This window comes from Muscardinus avellanarius, assembly GCF_963383645.1.
Source record: "Muscardinus avellanarius genome assembly, chromosome: 9".
NCBI lineage: Eukaryota > Metazoa > Chordata > Mammalia > Rodentia > Gliridae > Muscardinus > Muscardinus avellanarius.
Window position 1 is genome coordinate 110,112,806 of NC_137795.1, and position 15,714 is coordinate 110,128,519.

Consider the following 15,714-nt stretch of genomic DNA (forward strand, 5'->3'; position numbering starts at 1 on the left):
GTCATCGCCTTTAAGAGCCTGGCAGGCAGGAGTGAGAGGACAGGAGTTGTGGCAGGAGGGTTGCAAGTTTGAGACCATCCTGGCAACTTGGCAAGACCCTGTCTCAAAATAAAAAGAGCAGGGTGTGGCGACATACATCTGGAATTCCAGTACTCAGGAGGTTGAGACAGGAGGACCTCGGGTTTGAGTCCAGCCTCAGCAACTAGCAAGATCTTCTATTAACTAAATAAATAAAAAGCCTGGGGGCGTCACTCAGAGGTAGGGCAGCCCTGAGAGTCCAGTCCCCAGCACCACTCATGCGCGCGCGCACACACACATACACACACACACACACACACACGCCCCAGTCCTGCGGAGCCTGAGGCTTGTGCCAGGACCCAGCGACTTGCATCTGGCAGGCTCCCCGGGCGGCCCTGGGGCTCGCTGAAGTTTGAGAGCAGCTGTTCTGCCCCACGCTGCCTCTGCTCCCTCCACCTTCCCGGCTTGCCACGTGCTGGCACTGGTAGCTCACATAGCAGGCGGCCCCCAGTGGAATGGAGCCCCTTCACTCCGGCTCCTTCACAGAGTGCCCATTGCCGTGGGCACACGGAGCCTGGTCCCTGCTGTCTGGTCTTCTCTCTGCTTGGTGACCTGCCTCCTCACCAGCATATCCCTAACCCCACTGCCAGCAGCCCCTCCCTCCAGCTCCACCGTGGCCGTTTCGCATCTCTCCTGTCTACTGAGGCTGAAGCCAAGTGCCCTCAGCTCTTGCTTACTTTGTTACTCTATGTCTAGCCCGAGTGCATGTGGCTCTGGGGATTGGTGCTCCTGGTGTTCTACCTCTGAGCTACACCCTCAGCCCTACTTATTTTTTATTTCAAAATCGGGTCTCATTAAGTTGCAGAAAGCCTCGCTAAGTTGCTGAGCTGGCTGCAAACTTGCCATCCTCCTGTCTCGGTCTCCCAAGTACTGGGATCACAGGCGAGGGCCACCACCCCAGCTCACGTCTCTCATCTTAAACACATCTCTCTCCTTAATCCCTACCACCGTTTTCCCAAGTGGTCATTCTTCCAACTCCTACTTCCTGCCTCTCTTTCAGCAGGTCTCACAAACGCTAGAGTGGTCTTTCCCGAGCCCATCAGCACGAGAAACCCTCTGCCCTCGGTCTCCCCCCACCCCCAGCCCTCTCTCCTTTCAAGGCCCTCCTCCTCGAATTCTGATGGTTTGTCTGACAGGATGGCGCAGTAAGAAAGAGACTGCTTTCCAGAAGCCCTTCAATATCATCAGCTCCATCATTAACTAGCTGATTAGACATCTGCCTCTGGCAGAGAGTTTGAGGGCCCTTACCTACGTGTCAGCGGCCCCATGGTGAACATTCCCAGTGACCCAGAACAAGCTCAGTAACCCACAAACCACTTTTCAGTGGCTGTAAGAAGAAAAGCCCTACCGTGACAGCAGAAAGCCTTTCTAAGGACCGCAGAAGCACTTTTGGAAAAGTCGCCTCCGGGCCAATTTAAGAAGTAGACAGGTTCTCAGCATTAGGATCTTAATGACACCATTACCCCCGCCCTCCTCATTCAGACGCTTCATTAAGCCCTCCTCTCCATTAACTAAATCCAGGCCTTTGTTGCTGGTTGAGGTAATAAATACTGAACGGCACTTTCTCCCACCACCCATTTGATTAGCTTAAGATGACCTCATACCGCTCTCCACACTGGGGACTCAGCGGCTGTCATCTCGAAGGCTCCTGGCTGTTGGTTCCTGGGGCGATCGGCACCTTCCCCAGGGCTTCAGCAGAGGGGACTCTTCAAGCCTTCTGTTCTAGCTCTTCTTTTGGGTGTTGTACAATGGGCTTTGCCCTTCACTTTTTTGTATCTGTTGACATACGCACTCTTTAATTTTTAGTGTCTTGCATGCAAACAACTTGTTAAAAATGAACTGGCCCTTCGTTTCCAGTCTATCATATATATATATATATATATATATATATATATATATACACACACACATATATATATACACACACATACACACATACATACATATATATACATATACATATACATATACATATACATATACATATACATATACATATATATACATATACACATATATATACATATACATATACATATACATATATATATATACATATACATATAATTTTTTTTTTGGTGGTACTGGGGGTGGAATCCAGGGGCTTTCTAGCTCCGGGCTAACTCCCAGACCTATTCTATACTTTATTTGGAAACAGGGTCTCACTGAGTTGCTGAGAGCCTCACTAAGTAGCTGAGGCTGGCTTTGAATCTGTGTGATCCTCCTGTCTCAGCCTCCCAAGTGCTGGGATTACAAGTGTACGCCACCATGCCCGGCCTTTATTTATATTTTTGATACTGGGGACTAAACCTGGGAGCATTCGACATGCGAGCTACACCCCAGTCCTATTTATTTATTTATTTATCTTTGCAGTATTATGGATGGAACCTGGGGCATTCTACCTCCACCCCTTGCTCTATTTTTATTTTATTTTATTTGTTTATTTAATTAATTAATTTATTTTTTGGTGGTACTGGGGTTCCTGGAAACCCTTCTACCTCTGGGTTACACTCACAGACCTATTTTTATATTTTTTTAAATTTGGAAACAGGATCTCTTAAGCCAGCGTGGCTGGCTTGGAACCAGTGTGATCCTCCTGTCTCCGCCTCCCAAGCACGGGGATTACAAGCGTGCGCCACCACGCCCGGCCTATTTTTTATTTTTTATTTGAAACAGGGTCTCATTGAGTTGTAAAGGGCCTAAGTAGTAGCTGAGACTGTCTTCAAACTGTGATCCTCCTGTCTCAGCCTCCCAAATGCTGGTATTACAAGCGTGCACCACAACATCAACTTTTTAAAATTATTTATTTATTTTATTGTTTTGTGGTTCTGTGAACTAAATCCAGGGTCATTTTACCTCTGAGCTATACCTCCAGCTTTATTTTTATTTTTATTATTTATTTTATTTATTTATTTATTTATTTTTGGTGGTACTAGGGGTGGAACCCAGAGGCTTTCTACCTCCGGACTATACTCCCAGACCATTTTTATATTTTTTTATTTGGAAACAGGGTCTCACTAAGTTGCTGAGAGCCTCACTAAGTAGCTGAGGCTGGCTTCGAACCCATGCGATCCTCCTGTCTCAGCCTCCCAAGCGCGGGGATTACAAGTGTGCGCCACCACACCTGGCCTGCTTTATTTTTATTTTGAAATGGGGTCTTCTAGGTTGACAAAAGCCCTCACTACTTGTCATTGAGGCTGTCCTTAGAACCTGCAATCCTCTTGTCTCAGGCTTCCAAGTACTGGGATTATAGGCCTGTACCACCGCATCTGGCTTTTATCTTTTTTTTTTTTTTTTTTTTGTGGCCTGAGGGTGGAACTCAGGGGCTTTCTACCTCTGGGCTATACTCCCGACCTATTTTATACTTTATTTGGAAACAGGGTCTCACTAAGTAGCTGAGAGCCTCACTAAGTAGCTGAGGCTGGCTTTGAACCTGTGTGATCCTCCTGTCTCAGCCTCCCAAGCGCGGGGATTACAGGCTTGCGGCACCACGGGGCTCTTATCTTTTATTTTGAAACACGTTCTCGGTAAGTTCCTGAGAATTTTAAAGTTCAAGCCCGCAGTCCTCGTACTGGGCGTCACAGGTGCACACCACCACGCTCAGCTCAACTCAGGCGTCATCCACGGCAACACCTGGCATTTGTGCCCTCTTCGTTAGGGGCCCTTCCACACGTGCATTCCCTTTGCACTCCGCCTCCAGGCGGAGGGGGAGCCATTGCTAGCTGCTTTGCTGAAGGAAGAGTGTGTGAGTTGACTATGGAATAAATATGAAACAATCATCAGAAAGGCGACATTAGCATAGTAATTAAGGACTGGAAATCTGGGGAATTTATATTCCATTTTATTGCTGTGTGTGTGTGTGTGTGTGTGTGTGTGTGTGTGTGTGTGTGTTGAACCTGGAATTGAACCCAAGGACATTCTATCTCTAAGCTAACCCTCAGCCATTTCTTTCTTTCTTTCTCTTTCTTTCTTTCTTTCTTTCTTTCTTTCTTTCTTTCTTTCTTTCTTTCTTTCTTTCTTTCTTTCTTTCTTTCCTTATTTTTTGCTGTACTGGGGATTGTACCCAGGGGCATTTTACCTCTGAGCTCCACCCCCAGCCCTATTTTATTCTTTGTTTTGAAACAGAGTCTCACTAAGTTGCAGAGGGCCTCACTACGTAGCTGAGGCTGGCCACAAACCTGGATCATCTGGTCTCGGCCTCCCAAGTACTGGGATTACAGCATGCCCACCACACCCGGCTTGCTTTTCATTTTGAAACAGGGTCTCACTAGGTTGCAAAGGGCCTCACTAAGTAGCTAAGGCTGGCGGTGAATCTGTGACACTCCTGTTTCAGCCTCCCAATTACTGGAATTACAAGCATGCACCACTACACCCAGCTCTCTTTTTACATTTTACTTTGAAACAGGGTCTAAGTTGTTGAGGCTGGCCTTGAACCTGCAATCCTCCTGTTTTATTCTGTTTCACTGGGATCATAGGCATGTACCACCACACATGGCTGATTTTATTGCCTTTTATTTTTATGTGTGTGTGTGTGTGTGTGTGTGTGTGTGTGTGTGTGTGTGTGTGTGTGTTACTACGGATAGAACCCAGGGGCATTCTACCTCTGAGCCTACACTCCCAGCTCTATTTTATTTTTTGTTAATTAATTAATTAATTAATTGAAGTACTTTGAGGATTGAAAGCAGGGGCATTCTATCTCCAAGATATACCCCTAGCCCTAATTTTATTCTTTACTTTGAAACAGGGTCTAAGGTGCAGAGGGCCTCATTAAGTAGCTGAGGCTGGCTGTGAACCTGTGACCCTCCTGTCTCAGCCTCCCAAGTACTGGGATTACAAGTGTGTGCCACCACGCCCAGCTCCTTGTTTAATTTGTGTGTGTGTGTGTGTGTGTGTGTGTGTGTGTGTGTGTGTGTGTGTTACTGGGAATGGAAGCCAGAGGCATTCTACCTCTGAGATACACTCCCAGCCCCCCTCCCTTTATGTTTTATATTGAAACAGGAGGATTGAACCTGTGACCCTCCTGCTCAGCCTCACAAGTACCGGGATAACAGGTGTTTTGATCCCTCCCTCCCTCCCTCCTTTTCGGGTACTGAAGATGGAACTCAGAGGCATTCTACCTCTGAGTCACACTTTCTCAGCCCTATTTTATTCTTGCTAAGTTTCTGAGAGCCCTACTAAGTTGCTGAGACTGGCTTCAAAGCTATGATCTTATCTCAGCTTTCCAAATACTGGGATTACAGGTGTGCACCACTGCACCAGCTTCTAATATTTCTTTATTAACTTTCTTATGAATAACACCTCATTTGCTCTTTGAACAAGTCTTGGCATCTTATCAATTCCTTCATTAATTAACAAATTGAATAAGATATCCAACAAGTGCTCACTCTGTATTTAAGCAAGAATCATGACTTTGTCTTTTTTGGTACTGGGGCTTGAATCCAGGGGCTTCTACCTCCGAGCTACACCCTTAGCCCACTTAAATTTTTTTGTTTTGTTTTGAAACAGGGTCTTGCTAGGTTGCTGAGAGCCTTGCTTAGTTGCTGAGGCTGGCCTTGAACCTGCATTCCTCCTGTTTTAGCCTCCCAAGTACTGGGATTACAGGTGTGCATCACCATACTGGCTATGATTTTGTCTTTTTGAAGATTCTGCCATGGTACCTGCATGACTCTGGGTATCTGGTTTTGGTGATGATGTGAATCATGATGATTTCCCATAAAAAAGATCGAATTTGTTGGCAAAGATGGTAACTACTCTTGGTGTAAGTGTGCCCTTGAGACATCCTTGCCACATCACTGCCAAGAGGCCATGAACTTCCTAGTGGAGAGGGAAGAGAAGGTAGGGAGTGAGGCTGTGGCTATGGGCTACGGGGAACCTGGGGCTCTAACTAGGGCAGGGAACACAAGGAGCAAAAACTACACCCGTACACACTCGTCCAACCACACACACCCTCCAGCCACACACATCCATCCAGCTATGCACATTCACTCTACCGTGCACACCTATCCAACGACACCCATCCATCTAACCTCACACACATAGCAAGTCACACACCCCCATCCATCCAGCTACACACATTCATCCAACCACGCACACCCATCCAACCATGCACACCCGTCCAACCATGCACACCCATCTAACTACATACATCTATCTAACCGAACACATCCAGTCACACACATCCATCTACCATAAACACCAACCATCCAACCACGCACACCCATCCAACACACACACACATCCAGTCACACCCACCCATCCAACCATATACATCCATATAACCACACACACTCATCTAGCCACACACATCCAACCACACACACACCCAACCACGCACACCCATCCAACCACACACACATCCAACCACACACATATCCAGCCATGCACGTCCATCCAAACAGATGCACCCAACCATACATACACAGCCAAGTATACACACACCCAACCATACATACACATCCAACCACATGCACACATCCAAACATACACACATTAACCACACACACCCATCCACACACACAAACCTGTCCAGCCACACACATCCATCCAGTCATACACATCCATTCAACCACACACAAACACACACACACACACACACAACCACACATATCCATCCAACCACACACACACACACACACCCATCCAGCCACACACTCAGCCATAGTCATCCAACCAAACACCATTCCAACTACATACACCCATGCAACTATGCACACATCAGGATATATACCCATCAAGCCACACACACACATGCGCGCACACGCACATCCAGCCGTGCACACATACACAGAAAACTACCACAAACTGGAATTATGTTTTCTATACTAAACGTGGAGTGCTCCTTAAGCTTCTCATACTGAGATGGAGAGTCTTCCAAGTTACTTCTAATCAAATTAAATAGCACAATAATTACTTTCAATCCATGGATATTTGAGAAGTAGCACTTGACACATTTATATTATACTCTTGCTGTATCTGTGTAGTAATCAGACCAAACATAAGGAGAACAGCCTTTGCGAGTGATCAAATATTGAATATTGTTTATGTCTGTAAGGTGGGGAGACTATTTAAAATCTTATCTAAAACTTGGAAGTAGGGTCAGAAGGTAAGTTGTGTGTCATTTCAAGGTCATACAAGGGGAAAGCCTACCAAGGATTTATCTGGGGAAGTATTCTAGGACTCCTTCCTTATTATTGATTACACTGAGTATAAGGCGCGTGCGTGTGTGTGTGTGTGTGTGTGTGTGTGTGTGTGTGTGTGTGTAGGGTACTAGGAATTGAACCCAGAGGCATTCTACCTCCAAGCTACACCTCCAGCCCCCTTCCTTCCTTCCTTCCTTCCTTTCCTTTCCTTTCCTTTCCTTTCCTTTCTTTCTTTCTTTCTTTGGCACTAGGGATTGAAACCAGGGGCATTTTAGCTCTGAGCTACACCCCAGCCCTTTGTCCTATTTTTATTATTTATTTTAAAACAGGGTCTCACTAAGGCATGACCAGTGCTGGGGCCTCCGAGGCCGGGATTGGAGCCTGCCGAGGGGTTAGGCCGCTGCTGGGGCCAGTGAGGCCGGCATAGGAGCCTGCCGTGAGGCAAGGCCGGTACTGGGGCCTCCGAGGCCAGGATAAGAGCCTGCCGAGGGGTTAGGCCGGTGCTGGAGCCAGCGAGGCCGGCATCGGAGCCTGCCGTGAGGCAAGGCCGGTACTGGGGCCTCCGAGGCCAGGATAAGAGCCTGCCGAGGAGTTAGGCCGGTGCTGGGGCCAGCGAGGCCAGCATCGGAGCCTGCCTTGAGGCATGACCAGTGCTGGGGCCTCTGAGGCCGGGATCGGAGCCTGCCGAGGGGTTAGGCCGGTGCTGGGGCCAACAAGGCCGGCATTGGAGCCTGCCATGAGGCTAGGCCGGTGCTGGGGCCTCCGAGGCCAGGATTGGAATCCTGCCAAGGGGTTAGACCGGTGCAGGGGCCAATGGCCAGCATCGGAGCCTGGCGTGAGGCAAGTTCACTCCTGCGGCCTCCAAGGCCGGGACCAAAGCCAGCTTAGGGGTTAGACCGGTTCAGAGGCCAGCGAGAAAAGAACTGGGGCCTACCATGAGGCAAGGCCGCTGCTTGAGCCAGCGAGGTCTGGATCAGTCCACTGAGTAGCCAGACCACTACTGGGACCATCAAGAGTGGGATTGGTACTTGCAACGCAGCATGCACAGAGAAATATCGCAGAAAATATAAATCAGACGCTTCTCTTAATCAGCAATAACTAGGAGGAAAAGGGCAACAGGAAGAGGTTGAGCTATAGAAAGGGCCCTATAGTGAAGCAACTAATGTGACCAATCAGAGGGTATGTAATACTGGAGGACGGAGCCTCTTTAAAACGCAGGAGGTACATAAACAAATGTATCAAAGTAAATCACCAAAGAAGTGTGGGATGGAGGGAGGGGGAGGGAATGGGATGGGGGCTGGAGGAGGGCTAATTGGATGATGTGTGCTTGTATATCCTCTCAAGTCTTGTACTCCAATGTGATTGATATATGACTACAATGCACCAATTTTAAAAAAAAGAAATTAATTAAAAAAAAGAAATTAACTAAACTGCATAAGTGTATGTATGAATATGTAACAATTTCACTATTGTGTATAATTATAATGCACCAATAAAAATATTTTTAAAAGAAAAAAAATAAAACAGGGTCTCACTAAGTTGCAGAGGGCCTCACTAAGTAGTTGAGGCTACCTGTGAACCTCGATCCTCCTATTTCAGTCCCCCACCACACCCAGCTTCCTAATTATTTATTTAAAAAAATTTTTTTTAAGCCGGGCATGGTGGAGTACGCTTGTAATCCCTGTGCTTGGGAGGCAGAGACAGGAGGAGCGTGCAGGTTTGAAGCCAGCCTTGCTGGCTTAAGAGACCCTGTTTCCAAATGAAAATGTACAAAATAGGTGTCTGGAACTATACCCTGGAGGTAGAAGGGTTTCCAGGAACCCCAGTACCACCAAAAAAATTTTTTTAAAAAATATTTTTATGGTACTAGAGATGGAACCCAGGGACATTGTACTTCTGAGCTACACCCCTAGCCTTCTTTTTTATTCTTTATTTTGAAACAGGATCTCACTAATCTTTTTAATTTTGAAACAGGGTTTTGCTAAGTAGCTGAGGCTGTTTGGACTGCAATTCTCTGGTCTCAGCCTCCTGAATGCTGTGATTACAAGCGTGTACCACCATGCCTAGATTATTTCTCACTCTTTATTCTTTTTTATTTTTATGTGGTCCTGGGGATTGAACCCAGAGGCATTCTACCTTTGAGATACACCCTCAGCCTGATTTTATTTCTTATTTGGAAACAGGGTCTCTAGATTGATGAGAGTCTCATTACTTGCTGAGATTGTCCTCAAACCTGTGATCCTTTTAAGTACTGGGATTACAGGTGTGCACCACCATGCCAGGCTTCATTTTTTTTTTTTTTTTTGAAACAGGATCTCACTCTGTTGCTGAGAGTGTCCCTAAGTTGCTAAGGCTGTTCTTGAACCTCCTGTTTCAGCCTCCCAATTACTCGGGTTACAAGTGTGCACCACCATGCCCGGAAATATTGTGCCATTTTAGTTGAATTGTATTCATATTCTTATAAGAAGGCATATCCACTAATTAAATATCCTAATTTTCCATTTATCCATCCCAGACACTGACCAACAATGGCTCGGTAGCAAAAGTTGACATCAATCAATCAAAGCACAATTATGAGAATCAAGCTTGTAGTTCTCTTAATTTTTCTCTTCCAATGGAGTGATTGTTTTATTGCTAAAGTGAAACAAAAGGTTTTAACTAGGTTTCATATTTTAAATAAGTCTATTATTATTACTATTATTATTATTATTATTATTATTATTATTATTATTTTGGTGGTACTGAGGATCAAACCCAGGGGCATTCTATCTCCAAGCTACACCCCATCCCCCCCCCTTTTTTGCGGTACTGGGAATTGAACCCACAGGCAATCTACCTCTGAGCTACACCCCCAGCCCTATTTTTTATTCTTTATTTTGAAACATGATCTCACAAAGTTATGAAGGGCCTCACTAAGTAGCTGAGGCTGACCATGAACCTGTGATCCTTCTGTCTCAGCCTCCTCAGTACTGGGATGATGAGTGTGTGCCACCACGCCCAGCTATTTTACTTATTTTGAAATAATATCTTACTAGGTCGATCTCACTACATTGCTGAGGCTGGTCTCAAAGCTGTGATCCTCCTTTCTCAGCCTCCCAAGTACTCTAATTACAGGGATGTGCCACTACTCTTAGCCATAGTGTGTGTGTGTGTGTGTGTGTGTGTGTGTGTGTGTGTGTGTGTTACTGGGGATGGAACCCAGGGGCTACCTCCAGGCTACTCTCCCAGACCTATTTTATATTTTATTTGGAAACAGGGTCTCACTTAGTTGCTAAGGCTGGCTTCAAATCTATGTGATCCATCTGTCTCAGACTCCCAAGTATTAGGATTACAAGTGTGCGCTACCACTCTTAGATTTAAAAAAAAAATAAGTGTGTGTGTGTGTGTGTGTGTGTGTGTGTGTGTGTGTGTGTGTGTGTTATAGGGATGGAACCACACCTGGCTGAGCCATAGTATTTTTTTTTGTGTGTGTGTGGTACTGGGGATGGAACCCAGGGCTTTCTACCTCTGGGCTATAATCCCAGACCTATTTTATACTTTATTTGGAAACTAAGTAGCTGAGGCTGGCTTCAAACCCATGCGATCCTCCTGTCTCAGGCTCCCAAGTGGGAGGATTATAAGCGTGTGCCACCACGCCCGGCTGAGCCACAGTATTTATTTATTTATTTTTTGGTGGTACTGGGGATGGAACCCTTCTACTTCCGGGCTACACTCCCAGACCTATTTTATATTTTATTTGGAGACAGGATCTCTTACGCCAGAGAGGCTGGCTTCAAACCTGTATGATCCTCTTGTCTCCACCTACCAAGTGCGGTGATTACAGCGTTCACCACCACGCCCGGCTCAGCCATAGTATTTTTGAAGTCCATGGAAAGACACAGTGCATCCTTCCAAGAGTTCAATCTAGTTTCTAGAACCTCTTCTGGATTTTGTGTTTGTCCCTGTTTCCCAGCATCTTCTAACCCACAGCCAACATTGCAAAGCCAGATAAGGAAGTAGTTCTGTGTTCTTCTTTTTTTAGTGATTGATCCCACCCACTCCTCCAATTTAGCTTGAGAACTTTCATCGCTTTCTCTTGTCAGCTGCAGCGAATCCCAGAGAGGACGCTAAATATAACTCAGTGACTGTGTGCGAGGTTGTCACTACGGGCTGGGGGAAAATCCTTCTCACATTCTGTCTGCCTGCAGAGTACTTGGGGGAATTTTTAATATCTCAGGATAAAGCTCCTGAGACGCCAAAGAAGAAATAGAAGGTGCTACCTGACTCCGCTGTTCTGGTGAAACCGGCCCAGTTTCCTGTTAGATCTTGCACGTTTCAGCTGGGGACATACCTTGGTGCCCACTGTGTGCGAGGCCCTGGGTTCCACCCCAAGTGCTGCAATAAATAATTACACGAGTCAAATAAATAACAGTTCCAAATTTACATGTGTGTCAGTTCCAAAAGTTTATCTTACGTTTGTTTGTTTGAACTCAGAACATATTTATTCATGTAAAGAATGTTAGAACTCTACTTGGGTATGGGGGCACACCCTTGTAGTCCCCTTATTTGGGAGGCTGAGACAGGAGGATCACAGGTTTGCAACCAGCCTCAGCAATTTAGTGAGATCCCGTTTCAAAATAAAATAGGGCTGGGGCTGTAACTTAGAGGTAGAATGCCCCTGAGTTCAATCCCCAGCACACCACACACACACACACACACACACACACACACACACACACACACACACACATTCTGTGCGAGATCGCGTCCACCCCACGAGCACAGTCCCCTCTCTGCTCCGCCGCCGCCAGTCCACGCCCGCCACCCAGCTCACCATGGATGACGATATCGCTGCTCGTCGTTGGCAACGGCTCCGGCATGTGCAGGGCCGGCTTCGCCGGTGACGATGCCCCCCTGGGCCGTCTTCCCTTCCATCGTGGGGCGCCCACGGCACCAGGGCGTGATGGTGGGCATGGGCCAGAAGGACTCCTATGTGGGTGGCGAGGCCCAGAGCAAGAGAGGCATCCCGACGCTCAAGTACCCCATCGAGCACGGCACTGTCACCAACTGGGACGACACGGAGAAGATCTGGCACCACACCTTCTACAATGAGCTGCTCGTGGCCCCTGAGGAGCACCCGGTGCTGCTGACGGAGGCTCCCCTGAACCCCAAGGCCAACCGTGAAAAGATGACCCAGATCATGTTGAGACCTTTAACACTCCAGCCATGTATGTGGCCATCCAGGCTGTGCTGTCCCTGTATGCCTCTGGCCGTACCACTGGCATTGTGATGGACTCTGGCAATGGGGTTACCCACACCGTGCCCATCTACGAGGGGTACGCCTTTCCCCATGCCATCCTGCGTCTAGACCTGGCTGGCCGGGACCTGACAGACTACCTCATGAAGATTCTGACTGAGCGCGGCTACAGCTTCACCACCACAGCGGAGAGGGAAATTGTACGTGACATCAAGGAGAAGCGGTGCTATGTTGCCCTGGACTTCGAGCAGGAGATGGCCACCGCAGCCTCCAGCTCCTCCCTGGAGAAGGGCTACGAGCTGCCTGACGGCCAGGTGATCACCACTGGCAATGAGCGATTCCGCTGCCCCGAGGTGCTCTTCCAGCCTTCTTTCCTGGGCATGGCATCCTGTGGCATCCATGAGACGACCTTCAATTCCATCATGAAGTGTGACGTTGACATCCGCAAGGACCTCTGTGCCAACACAGTGCTGTCTGGTGGCACCACCATGTACCCAGGTATTGCCAACCAGATGCAGAAGGAGATCCCAGCCCTGGCCCCTGGCACCATGGAGATCACGATCATCGCGCCCCCTGAGCGCCAGCACTCCATGTGGATCGGCGGCTCCACCTGGCCTCGCTGTCCACCTTCCAGCAGACGTGGGTCAGCAAGCAGGAGTAGACAAATCCGGCCCCTCCGTCGCCCACCGCACATGCTTCCAGGCGGACGTTACTTAGCTGCGTCACACCCTTTCTTGACAAAACCTAACGCGCAGAAAAACAAGATCAGGTTGGCATGGCTTTATTTGTTTCCTTTTTTGTTTTGTTTTTGTTTTTTGTTTTGGCGCTTTTGACTCAGGATTTAAAAACTGGAACGGTGAAGGTGACAGCAGTCGGTTGGAGCGAGCATCCCCAAAGTTCAACAGTGTGGCCCAGGACTTTGATTGTACATTGTTCTTTTTTTTAAATAGTCATTTCAAATAACAGTGAGATGCGTTGTTACAGGAAGTCCCTCGCCCTCCCCAAAGCCGCCCCACTCCTCTTCAAGGAGGACGGCCCAGTCCTCGCCTGAGTCCACACAGGGGAGGCGACAGCTTTGCTTTTGTGTAAATTATGTAATGCAAAATTTAAAAATCTTTGCCTTAATACTTTTTTATTTTATTTTTAATGGTCAGCCATCAAGGCCCCCCAACTTTTTGTCCCCCAACTTGAGATGTATGAAGGGTTTTGGTTTCCCTGGGAGTGGGCTGAGGCGTGGAGGCAGCCAGGGCTTACTTGTTACACTCTTGAGACTAGTTCAATAAAGTGCACACCTTAAAAAAAATAAAATTCAACTTAATTGCTCACAACTTATATATGTTTTGGAGGGGTGTTGGGATTGAATGCAGGATCCATGTGTACCAGGCATCTGAGCTCTACCATGGAGCTCTCCCTATGCCCCCACAACTACTACTATAACGTAGCCAACAGAGTACTGAATGCTCTGTACTTCCATACTGGAAGCAGGGGCCTTGCACCCTGGGGATGGTGAGGTGCAATTTTCTTAGCCGGCCCTCCAGCTGCCTTAAGCTTCTCTTTTGTAGGGTTTCTCCTTCAAATTTTTAATTACAAGCTGGCATGATGGTGCACACCTGTAATCCCAGTATTTAGGAGGATGAGACAGGAGGATCGCAGGTTTGAGGCCAGCCTCAGCAACGGAGACCCTGTTTCAAAAAACAACAAAAACAGCTGGGTGTGGTAGCATACACTTGTAATCCCAGTATTTGGAAGGCTAAGACAGGAGGATCGCAGGTTCATGGCCAGCCTCAGCTACTAGTGAAGCCCTCCGTAACTTAGTGAGATCCTGTTTTAGAATAAAACAAAACAACAACAACAAAAAAAAAAAACAGGGTGGGGGGATGTAGCTTAGAATGCCCCTGGGTTCAATCCCCAGAATAGAACAACAACAACAAAAAATGAGCTGGGTGGTGCAGGCTTGTAATCCCAGTACATGGGAGGCGGACACAGGAGGATTGCAGTTTTGTAGCCAGGCTCTGCAACTTAATAAGACCCTGTTTCAAAATGAAAAAACAAATAAATAGATAAAATATCCCTGGGTTTAATCCCTAGTACAGGAAGGAAGAAAGGAAGGGAGGGAGAGAGAGAGAGGAAGGAAGAAAGGCGATGTAACTCAGTGGTAGCGCCCCCCTGGGTTCAATTCTGGTACTACACTTACAATGAAGTTTACTGACTTCCTGCAGCAGTAGTAATTGACTACTCAGCACCTCTGGTAGCTGCTCAAACTTTAGGAAAACCAGCAACCCTCTTCTCTCCCCACCCTGGGCTCTGCCCACACCCTCAGGTCCTGGCTCAGGAACTGACCACGAGGTGACGGTGCCCAGCCTGTGTCCCTCAACCTTCCACAGTTGTTTGCATTTCCTAAGGCTGGATCTGGACGACCTAGACCGGCAGGCGGTGGCCCAGGGAGCGATTCCAGAAGCCCATACACGTGGGTCGGCGGAGATGGGCCTGCAGCCCCGGGCCGTGCTTACATCACACCTCTGCTGGAGGTACCTTGAGGCTGACCAGCCGCACCTGAAGTTCACCCGAGACACCTTAAGCTGGTGTCCTTTTCCTCATCTCCTCCTCCTCCTCCTCCTCCTCCTCCTCCTCCTCCTCCTCCTCCTCCTCCTCCTCTTCCTCCTCTTCCTTCTTTTGTGGTGCTGAGGTTTGAACCTAGGGGCATTATATCTCCAAGCTACACGCACTTTAGGTCCATTTTATTATTACTTTGAAGCAGAGTCTCCCTAGGTTGATGAGAGGCTGTCCTTGATTATGCAATCCTCCGGTCTCAGCCTCCCAAGTACTGTGGTTACAGATGCTTGCCAGCACGCCTGGCTCTTTCTTCCATTTCTTAAGCCAGTTTTCCCACGAGCACCTGGCTTTTTGGAGAGGAGAAGAGAGGAGAGGGAGAGGGAGGGAGGGAGGGAGGGAGAGAGAGAGAGAGAGAGAGAGAGAGAGAGAGAGAGAGAGAGAGAGAGAGAGAGAGAGAGAGAGAGAGAGAGAGAGAGAGAAACCTCAACCCTGGTGAGTTCGGGAGCGGATGGGAGCCCTGACCGGTGTGCGCCTGCGCAGTGACTTGGTCAGGGACTGTCCACGTGTCCACTGCACAGGACCAGCGCTTTCAAGCCAGGGTGAGTGTGCGGCTTCCGGCAACGGATGGCTCTGCTGCCCAGATTGTCCAAGCCCAAAGCTGGAGCACGCATTCTGACAACTACAAATAAATTTATGGGGACACTGGGA

General features: G+C 47.8%; 1 pseudogene across 1 annotated transcript; it reads left to right on the top strand.

Annotated features, from left to right (window-relative positions):
• The first annotated feature begins 11,989 nt into the window (after positions 1-11,989).
• On the top strand, positions 11,990-13,170 carry LOC308266918 (actin, cytoplasmic 1-like; annotated as a pseudogene). Its single transcript has one exon. The product of its transcript is annotated as an actin, cytoplasmic 1-like (transcript).
• The last annotated feature ends 2,544 nt before the right edge of the window (positions 13,171-15,714 follow it).